The sequence below is a fragment of the Chionomys nivalis genome, chromosome 26, assembly GCF_950005125.1.
Source record: "Chionomys nivalis chromosome 26, mChiNiv1.1, whole genome shotgun sequence".
Classification (NCBI taxonomy): domain Eukaryota; kingdom Metazoa; phylum Chordata; class Mammalia; order Rodentia; family Cricetidae; genus Chionomys; species Chionomys nivalis.
Window position 1 is genome coordinate 35,820,054 of NC_080111.1, and position 11,125 is coordinate 35,831,178.

The window sequence follows — 11,125 nt, forward strand, 5'->3', positions numbered from 1 at the left end:
GTTTTTGTCAAATAGATCTTTCAATTCCTTGGTTAGAGTTACCCCAAGATATTTTATGCTGTTTGTGGCTATCGTGAAAGGTGATGATTCTCTTATTTCTCTCTCTGCTTCCAGATCCTTTGTGTATAAGAGGGCGACTCATTTTTTGGAGTTGATCTTGTATCCTGCCACATTACTAAAGGCGTTTATCAGCTGTAGGAGTTCTTTTGGAGGAGTTTTTGGGGTCGCTCATGTACACTATCATATCATCTGCAAATAATGCAAGTTTAACTTCTTCCTTTCCAATTTGAATCCCCTTTATCCCCTTATGTTGTCTTATTGCTATTGCTAAAACTTCGAGAACTATATTGAAGAGGTATGGAGAGAGTGGACAGCCTTGGCGTGTTCCTGATTTCAGTGGGATGGCTTTAAGTTTCTCTCCATTTAATTTGATATTAGCTGTCGGCTTGCTGTATATAGCTTTAATTATATTTAGGTATGACCCTTGTATCCCTAATCTCTCCAAGACTTTTATCATAAAGGGATGTTGAATTTTGTCAAATGCTTTTTCAGCATCTAATGAAACGATCATATGGTTTTTTTCTTTCAGTTTATTTATATGATGGATTACATTGATAGATTTGCGTATGTTAAACCAGCCCTGTATCTCTGGTATGAAGCCTACTTGATCATAATGGATAATTTTTCTAATGTGTTCTTGGATTCGGTTTGCCAGAATTTTGTTGAGGATTTTTGCGTCGATGGTCATGAGTGAGATTGGCCTGTAATTCTCTTTCTTGGTTGGGTCTTTGTGTGGTTTTGGTATCAGAGTTACTGTAGCTTCATAAAAGAAATTTGGCAATGACTCTTCTGTTTCTATATTGTGAAATACATTAAGGAGAATAGGTATTAGGTCTTCTTGGAAGTTCTGGTAGAATTCCGCATTGAAACCATCTGTTCCGGAACTTTTTTTGGAAGGGAGGTTTTTGATAACAGCTTCTAATTCTTCACGACTAACAGGTCTATTTAGGTTGTTCACCTGGTCCTGGTTTAACTTTGGTAAATGGTATTTATCTAAAAAAGCGTCCATTTCTTTTACATTTTCCAGTTTTGTGGCATACAGGCTTTTGTAGTAAGATCTAATGATTCTCTGAATTTCCTCTGTGTCTGTGGTTATGTCTCCCTTTTCATTTCTGATCTTATTAATTTGCAAATTCTCTCTCTGCCGTTTGATTAGTTTGAATAGGGGTTTATCAATCTTGTTGATTTTCTCCAGGAACTAGCTTTTTGAATCATTGATTCTTTCAATTGTTTTCTGTGTTTCTATTTTGTTGATTTCAGCCCTCAGTTTGATTATTTCCAGTCTTCTACCCCTTCTAGGTGAGTCTGCTTCTTTTTTTTCTAGAGCTTTCAGGTGGGCTGTTAAGTCTCCAATGTGTGCTTTCTCTGTTTTCTTTAAGTGGGCAGTTAGTGCTATGAACTTTCCTCTCAGAACTGCTTTCATAGTGTCCCATAGGTTTGAGTATGTTGTTTCTTAATTTTCATTGTCTTCAAGGAAGAGTTTAATTTCTTTCTTTATTTCTTCCTTAATCCAGGTATGGTTCAGTAGTTGACTATTCAGTTTCCATGAGTTTGTAGGCTTTCTGGGGGTAGCATTGTTGCTGAATTCTAGCTTTAATCCATGGTGATCTGATAAGATACAGGTGGTTATTAATATTTTTTTGTAACTGTGGATGTTTGCTTTGTTACCGAGTATGTGGTCGATTTTTGAGAAGGTTCCATGAGCTGCAGAGAAGAAGGTATATTCTTTCCTATTTGGGTGGAATATTCTATAGATGTCTGTTAAGTCCATTTGATTCATTACCTCCATTAATTCTCTTATTTCTCTGTTAGGTTTCTGTCTGATTGACCTGTCCGTTGGTGAGAGAGGAGTATTAAAGTCTCCTACTATCAATGTGTGCGGTTTGATGGCTGCTTTGAGTTTTAACAATGTTTCTTTTACGTACGTGGGTGCTTTTATATTAGGGGCATAGATATTCAGGATTGAGACTTCATCCTGATGAATTGTTCCTGTTATGAGTAGAAAATGTCCCTCTCCATCTCTTCTGATTGATTTAAGTTTGAAGTCAACTTTGTTAGAAATTAGTATGGCCACCCCTGCTTGTTTCTTAGGTCCATTTACTTGATAAGCCTTATCCCAACCCTTTACTCTGAGTAGGTGCCTGTCTTTGTGGTTGAGGTGTGTTTCTTGTAAACAGCAGAATGTTGGATCCTGTTTTCGTATCCAATCTCTTAGTCTGTGCCTTTTTATAGGAGAGTTGAGTCCATTGACATTAAGTGATATTAATGACCAGTGGTTGTTAACTCCGGTCATTTTTTAAGTTGTAAATTTTGTGTGTTCCCCTTCTTTGTGTTGCGCTGGTGAAGGGTCTCTAGTTGTCTGAGATATTGTGGTCATTGTTGGACTCCTTGGTTAGTGATTTTCCTTCTATTACTTTCTGTAAGGCTGGATTTGTGGCTACGTATTGTTTAAATTTGTTTTTATCCTGGAAAATTTTGTTTTCTCCATTTGTAGTGAACGAAAGCTTGGCTGGGTATAGTAGTCTGGGCTTGCATCCATGGTCTCTTAGTTTCTGCAGTACATCTATCCAGGACCTTCTGGCTTTCATGGTTTCCATAGAGAAGTCAGGTGTAAGTCTGATAGGTTTACCTTTATAAGTAACTTGGCCTTTTTCCTTTGCTGCTCTTAGTATTCTTTCTTTATTCTGTATGCTTTGTGTTTTGATTATTATATGGCGAGAGGATGTTTTTTTTTTGATCCAGCCTATTCAGTGTTCTGTATGCTTCTTGAACCTTCATAGGTATATCTTTCTTTAGGTTGGGAAAGTTTTCTTCTATAATTTTATTAAATATATTTTCTGGACCGTTGAGCTGCACTTGTTCTCCTTCTTCTATTCCTATTATTCTTAGGTTTGGTCTTTTTATTGTGTCCCATATTTCCTGAATGTTTTGTGATGAGAATTTGTTGGCCTTGCTGTTTTCTTTGATCAGCGTGTTTATTTTCTCTATGTTATCTTCAGAATCTGAGATTCTTTCTTCTATCTCTTGTATTCTGTTGGTTATGCTTGCTTCTGTAGTCTCTATTCGTTTACCTAGATTTTCCCTGTCCAGCTGGCCTTCTGTTTGTGTTTTCTTCTTTGCCTCCATTTCAGTTTTTAAGTCTTGAACTGTTTCCATTATCTGTTTGATTGTTTTTCCTTGGTTTCCTAGGGTATCATTCACTGATTTACTCAATTCTTCAAACTTTCTGTTATACTTCTCATCCATTTCTATAAGGGCATTTTTTACATGTTGTTTAAGGGCGTCAATCACTTTCATAAAGTCAATTTTATCTACTTCTTCATGATTAAGGTGTTCATGTCCACCTGTTGGGAGGTCGCTGGGTTCTGGTGGTTTCATATAGTTTTTCAGATTGTTAGGTGAATTCTTGCATTGGCGCCTGCCCATCTCTTTCTCCGAATGCTCCCCTCTGGATCTTCTTTTACCGGATCAGGTCTCCTTGCCTACTGATGTACCTTCCCAGTGATGGCTCTCTGCAGTGCTAGCTCTCCTGGTGTTCTAGTGATGTCTCTCCTTGCTTGTTGCAGGCAGGCCAGTGAAACAAAGGAAGTCTCGCCTGCCTACTTGCCCTGAGGATTTGCCCCCAGCGCCAGACAGACTGAGCTGGATGGTGTTATGTGCCCAAAGAGGAAAGGGGACAGAAGGAAGAAGGGTTCTGGATGCAAGCTGGGTGGGACAAGAAGAGAGAGGCAGTATGGGGGGGTAGAGCCCCTGCAGGGAGCCTGGGGAGTATAGGGAGGGGGATGAGGAACTTCAGAGTTTCCTGTCCAGGGCTGCTTCCGCCGCCGCTGGTCACAAACTCACCGCACTGCTGTCTCTCCTGGTGCCGAGATCAGATCTCCATGCAGGTTGGGTAGTTCGTAAACAAAGCGCCTACCTTGGTTGGTGCAGGCGGGCCAGTGAGACAAAGGAGGTCTCGCCTGCCTACTTGCCCTGAGGATTTGCCCCCAGCGCCAGACAGACTGAGCTGGATGGTGTTATGTGCCCAAAGAGGAAAGGGGACAGAGGGAAGAAGGGTTCTGGATGCAAGCTGGGTGGGGCAAGAAGAGAGAGGCAGTATGGGGGGGTAGAGCCCCTGCAGGGAGCCTGGGAAGTATAGGGAGGGGGATGAGGAACTTCAGAGTTCCCTGTCCAGGGCTGCTTCCGCCGCCGCTGGTCACAAACTCACCGCACTGCTGTCTCTCCTGGTGCCGAGATCAGATCTCCATGCAGGTTGGGTAGTTTGTAAACAAAGCGCCTACCTTGGTTGGTGCAGGCGGGCCAGTGAGACAAAGGAGGTCTCGCCTGCCTACTTGCCCTGAGGATTTGCCCCCAGCGCCAGACAGACTGAGCTGGATGGTGTTATGTGCCCAAAGAGGAAAGGGGACAGAGGGAAGAAGGGTTCTGGATGCAAGCTGGGTGGGGCAAGAAGAGAGAGGCAGTATGGGGGGGTAGAACCCCTGCAGGGAGCCCGGGGAGTATAGGAAGGGGGATGAGGAACTTCAGAGTTTCCTGTCCAGGGCTGCTTCCGCCGCCACTGGTCACAAACTCACCGCACTGCTGTCTCTCCTGGTGCCGAGATCAGATCTCCGTGCAGGTTGGGTAGTTTGTAAACAAAGCGCCTACCTTGGTTGGTGCAGGTGGGCCAGTGAGGCAAAGGAGGTCTCGCCTGCCTACTTGCCCTGAGGATTTGCCCCCAGCGCCAGACAGACTGAGCTGGATGGTGTTATGTGCCCAAAGAGGAAAGGGGACAGAAGGAAGAAGGGTTCTGGATGCAAGCTGGGTGGGGCAAGAAGAGAGAGGCAGTATGGGGGGGTAGAGCCCCTGCAGGGAGCCCGGGGAGTATCATAAATTTTTTTTTAAAGCGCTAATATTAGACCTGTTTTTTGGTACCAACTGCATGAGACAATTTCGAATAGTGCACATTTTTGACAACACTCTGGCCGGACGTTATCAAAACGCTCTGAGACTAGTTACAATTTTCTTAGGTCAAAGGTTAATTTGGAAAATTTTTCCAACATTTGTTTTCACAGGACCCCCTAAGAAGAACGTGGCCCCCATGTCAGCTAGAAACAATCTTAGAGGACGACATCCCCTCTCCCAACAGAGTTTGCCCTCAGGGTTAGGGACATCTTTTAATGGTTGGTTTAGGGTTGAGGGGATGGGATGATATTTTTATGGACAAAAAAAAGAGGAAAAAGAAGGAATTAACTGGTTTTATGGGATGATTGGTATTTATAAATTACTGTTTATAAAAATTGTATTGGTACTGTTTCTTGTATATTGATATATTGAATATTGAATGTGAATGTTCCTACCTCTATTTTTGTATGAGTATGCTTATAACTTTGTCTATAATGTATTGATACATCTACCATATTACATTGTACATTTCTACCTCTGATACTATGACATTGTTTACAATTGAAGATCATTGTCTTCATATATTACACAATTGTTTATTCTTTTAGTCTTCAAGTTAGATAGGTATTGAAAATTATATGTTTGTCATATTTATTTTTAAATTAATTAGGTCTTTTAATTACATAGAGATTATATTTAATATAGATAATATGATCTTCAGCCTCTTCGAAGAGCTGTAAAAAATGGCCTTTAATCTAACCTAAAATTTCTGTGCCAACGAGACACAATTACTCCTGGCAACACCACTCTACTCCCGAGAGAACGTTGAGCACCAAAGACACTCCACTGGGAGCTTGTCTTCTTGGCAGAACTGGCCTTTGGATTAATAAAAGCCCATACCTCAACTTCTGACAAAGATACAAAATATACCTAAATGGATGAAACAGGATTGTCTTATCCTGCCAAGTCAGGATAGGATAGTTCTAAAAATGTTATGTCAGTTATATCAGGCCTTAGCCAAAGTTGGTTGGCTCAACATTACAAACAAGACTTTGGTTGATTGCCCAGGTAGTCAGTTGTCTCTGTCAATTGTTGCACATTTTGGATATCTCTCGTTTGTTAAGTAATATTTATTCCCTTCTCAGATCTTTGACGGAGTTGAAGATTATATAATTGTAGTTACTCTCTATGTTACTTAGACTCCTTGAGATATAATGTTTATCAAAACTTTTGTTCTCAATATTGTTTGTTATATTTATTATTTGTTATTATTGCATATAGTTGTATTTGGTTTAGTTCTATCTTATTTAGACAAAAGGGGGAGATGTAGGGATATAGCCCCACTCATTGGGGGCGTGTTCGCCTTGGGCTAATGTTTACTGATAAATCTGCCGGGCGTGATCCCAGCAGCCCTTTTTGCTCTGCTTTTCCTGTTCTCTGCGGGAACCTGTGGTCCTGTAAGTCTATTTCCTTATTAAAGCTGTATATATTTTTATAATCTTTCTGCATTCATTTACGCTGCCACACACCACTGCCCCACTCCCTGGGCCTGCCCTACTGCCCAGAGCAGGTCCCTCCTCAGTTAGTTATGGGATTCTCCCCCTTCCACAGTATATCTTTTGGAAAAAGTAATTTTCCACCTTCTGTTTTTTTTTTTTTCTTTTTAAAAATTCCTTTTTTGATCCAAGGGCCATCTGTTTAAACCACTGTAGAATTCAGACTGGGAGCTGTTGTAATTGGTAGTTCAGGCACGGTATTGGGCACATGGGTAACCTCTCTGTTGTGCTGATGGGAATCACCTTAGTCTGTCTCCTTCTAAACAGGGAATCATCTAAAGCCAGGGAAGTCCTCACTGACTCTTTGTCTAAGAATTCTATATATGGCAAGGCCATTGAATTTGTCACAGACTGTAGTAACATAGTTGAATGAACCACGGCCCTGAAAGTGAGCTTCCAATCTTCTTCTGTTGCACCATTGGTCTACATTGTCAACACAGATGGAACTGGCATCAGCCTCCATCTTCCCCTCAAGAGACTTGATCACTGAGCCAGTATTGCCTGGGGTTGTACTCTTATTCATCTGCTTCTCTATCTCATTTTGTATTTCCTTTAACTTCTCATCCTCTTCCTCTATCTCCCTGACTCCCTGAAGCTTTGATAAGTTCTAGCTCTGGGACCTCAATGATGCTGTCCCCAAAGTGCTCCTTTTGGCTTCTGGGGACTCCAGAGCTGGTCCCAGAACCTGTAGCTGGGGGGTCCTCACTCCCAGCCTCCTCAAATGCCTCAGGCCCACTTCTCAGGCAGGGATCCCCAACCACCTGCTTCCTTCACTCTTCCTCAAATCATTTTTCTAGGTTGTTTGGGATTGGGTATTAGTGGAGCAGCATTTGTCTGAAACCAGAAGGAAGCACAAGAGGCTGGAGAGCCATCACAAGCAATCTCTTCTGTTTGCTAAGAGAACATCTATATCATGAGACTTCTGTCTTTGGAAGAAGGATCAGTAATTAGAGGTCAGAAACAACAGTTTAAGGGTCACTTTGAGATAACTACTTTTTCTGTTGGCTAACACAGATGTTACTCACCGCCATCAAGGTTACTGGAAGAAAAACAGCAGGCATAATAAAATTCTGTATAATGTTAAAACATACCTAACATGATTATACTTTCAACTGTAATAAGTAACAAACTACTAATATGCAGTTCTTTATATCTTAATTACTTGATAATAATAACTTTCAAGGACTAGACATTTTCATTACATATTTAAGTTGTTTTAGGTAAAATATCTTGAGTAAGAATATAACATCATAAGCCGGGCGGTGGTGGCGCACGCCTTTAATCCCAGCACTCGGGAGGCAGAGGCAGGCGGATCTTTGTGAGTTCGAGACCAGCCTGGTCTACAAGAGCTAGTTCCAGGACAGGCTCCAAAACCACAGAGAAACCCTGTCTCGAAAAACCAAAAAAAAAAAAAAAAAAAAAAAGAATATAACATCATAGACAGTATGTTTTAACAAAAATAATGTCAAATTAGTATCAAATGAAGCATACATATCTATATCAATGTAAAATATTTAAATAAGTAGTTACTTTTTAAAATTAAATTTAATGATCTACCCTTTTATCTCATCATACATATATATGCCTCTTTATTTTTTAAGAGTAGATTCAATAATCTACACTTTTATCCTATGATTTCATTGGGTGCCTTTTGTAGGTGGATAAATGTTTATGAATATATAGAGTTGGTTTTGGAGTTGAGCAATGGCTCTGTCCCTCTATAAAACCAAACATGTTGTTAAAAGAAAAATTCAGAGTTTCTGTCTCATGTCAGGAGCATGGGACAGAAAGAAAAAAGAATAAAAAAAAAATTTTACTTTTCTTTATATCTATTTTTGTCTCTATTTTACATGTCATTAAATATATTCATCTGTATATGTCTATATAATTAATGTTGAAGGTTTGCACAATGAACAATAAATTTTCCTGCAGTAAATTTTGAAGTTTCCAGGAAGAAGATGGGGCCCCAGAACATCAACTCAACCTGGTTGATATTACATCATGGTGATGATAGCGCTACTACAAGATTTGTTTTGAGTACCAGCTGCTCAAGATGGTTCTAACTTGGTTAGCTGAAATGGTACACTTTTTACAATGTTCTAGACAGACCTTCTAATAGGAAGCTTAGAAAAACCTTACCAAATGCACAGAGACTATTTGCAATTATACCAGACAGTAATCTTGGAATTTAACCATCATTTTACTTTCACAGGATCCCATAGAAAGAAAATCACCATCATGATAGCTGGAAGTAATTCTAAAAGACAACGTCTCCTCTCCCAACAAAGTTTGTTCTCAGAATTCGAGACATCATTTAGGGGTTGATTATAATTGGTATAAGGTTGCAGGTTGGAGAGAAAATTTTAGAGGCTGAGGGATCTCTTTGAAAAAAAATGGGAAAATTGGATGGAATAATAGATTAGTGTAAGTAGGCTCACACTAATAATAATAGTGAGTAATAGAGTGAATTTTTGTGCGTTATTACTTACAGGCAATTGCATTGCTATAGATTCTTGTATACTGATATAATGTGAAATTATATTGAATATTGTATGCATTCATGCTTCTACCTCTGCTTAAAACATTTTTATGGATTGATATATATTTATCATATTGCAACATATGTTTCTACCTCTGATCAAGATACTTATACATTGTCCTCATTTGTTTCGCAGTTGTTTATTGTATAATATTCTAATATGAGTCTTAGTTTTTAAGTTTATAGGTATTAAGAATTATAGTTCAATAGTCATTTATGTTTGTTATAATTAGAATAATTAGGTTCTTTAGATATGTAAAGATTATATTCTACATAGATAGGTAATCTTCAACCACTTCAAAGAGTTGTAGACTATAGCATTTAAATAACTTTGAGTTATGTTGAAGTGAGACACAATTGCTGCTGCTAGCATTATTCTATTCCTGAGAGAATGTTGAACACTGGGAACTTTACTTGGAGCTTGTTTTCTTCTTCGCAAAACTGGCCTTTGGGCAAAGACATGTTCATGTCTCAATCACTGACAAGATACATGATATCCAAAAATGGATAAGCAGGACTGTTAGTCTTGCGAAGACAGGATAAAATGGTTTTTTAAAATTTTCCTACATCCTTAAATAGTCAGTCAGTATTCTATGTCTTTGCCAAATTTGGTTGCTTCAACATTGCAAATGAGACTTTGGATGATTGCCCAGGGAGCCAGTTGTCTCTGTAATTTGTTGTACATTTTGAAAGTTGCTTGATTGCACTCCCTGCTTACTCAAGTAATATGATTTCCCTTCTCGGATCTTCAATGGTGTTGAAGACTAGATAGTTGAAGTTACTTTCCTCTCATGACTTGTCCAAGTTATTATGCAAGACATAAACTAGTTCAGATATTATCATTAATGAATATATTGTTCTTATTGTATATAATTGTGTATTGGGCTTAGAACTCTCTTATTTAAACAAAAGGGGGAGGTGTTGTAGGAAGTCTTACAGCCAGTGGTTTCCCGACCACTGGGGCATGGCCTCTTATATTATATATGCCAGTATAGAGCATGAGTCCAGCTTCTTTTCTGGCTGCATGATTCGGTTTCTGAACTCAGTTCAAGCATAGGATTCTGATTTGTGAGTCTATCCCTGATAAATAAACATCTATTTCTCAATTTTGAGCTAGTGTTGCATTTCTGATAAGAGTCCTTCTTTAAGGATCATTAAATATGAATCTTTGAAGTGATGAAATGATTTTTTTCAGTTGTTGATCATGGACCAATAGTGACTGGGTTCAGAATGTACTTGATTGAATAAACAACCCACCAGAAAATATCATGTATTTGAAGAACTTTCTCTCCTTATTGGTTTTATTTCAATTTTCTATGGATCTTTAGTAGGAGAAGCCTTTCTAGATGAAATTCCTCATTGTATGCTATGAGTTTCAATACCCTTAAGTAATTTCCTGACATTTATATCTACTGTGTTGTGCTTGACATTAATCAGCCAACTTCCTACTTATACTGAAATGCTTGATCTCTAAATTACAAAAGATAGAGCAGAAACAGTTGTTATTCAGTGTTCAGGAGTTTGGCAACCTGCTGTTTTAATTGTTTTGTTTGATTATCTGAGTAATTGTGCGGCTCTAAATTCCTGAAACTAAAGGGAGGCATCATTGCTGGCTCTACTTGTTCTATGTTATTGGATGATGGCCCTGGAATGCAGGTATTTTTTATGTCAAGTATATGCAGCTGTACCGAGCTTTATGCTTATCTTGAATTTTGAAATTTGACAGAGTTTATCACTCTGATTCCCAGGATGCCATCCCATGGATTGATAGCATTAATACTGCCTGAGTATTTTGAGTCATTAAATTGCAGTTGCATAAACATCTTCTTGCTTGTTATGCTTGCTTTGATTTTTTAAAAATCACTTTGACTGTTTTATATGCCTCCATGGATATGTACCTTATGGATACCTGATCATGAGAGTGATCAAAGGATATCAGAAATTCTGACCCTGGAAAAATGGATAATTGTAATCCCCATGTAAATACAGGCAAATTTGTCCATCTCCATTCAAGATCAGCAAGAGTGCTGAATTAATCTGTTCTCTCTTCAGGTCTGTATTGATTATTTATGACCAACATATATACTTC

The 11,125-nt window shown here is 39.0% G+C and overlaps 1 pseudogene; it reads right to left on the minus strand.

The window, feature by feature from the left end:
* Window positions 1–6,604: 6,604 nt before the first annotated feature.
* LOC130866864 (polyadenylate-binding protein 2-like) lies at window positions 6,605–7,528 on the minus strand (annotated as a pseudogene).
* Between the last annotated feature and the right edge of the window lie 3,597 nt (window positions 7,529–11,125).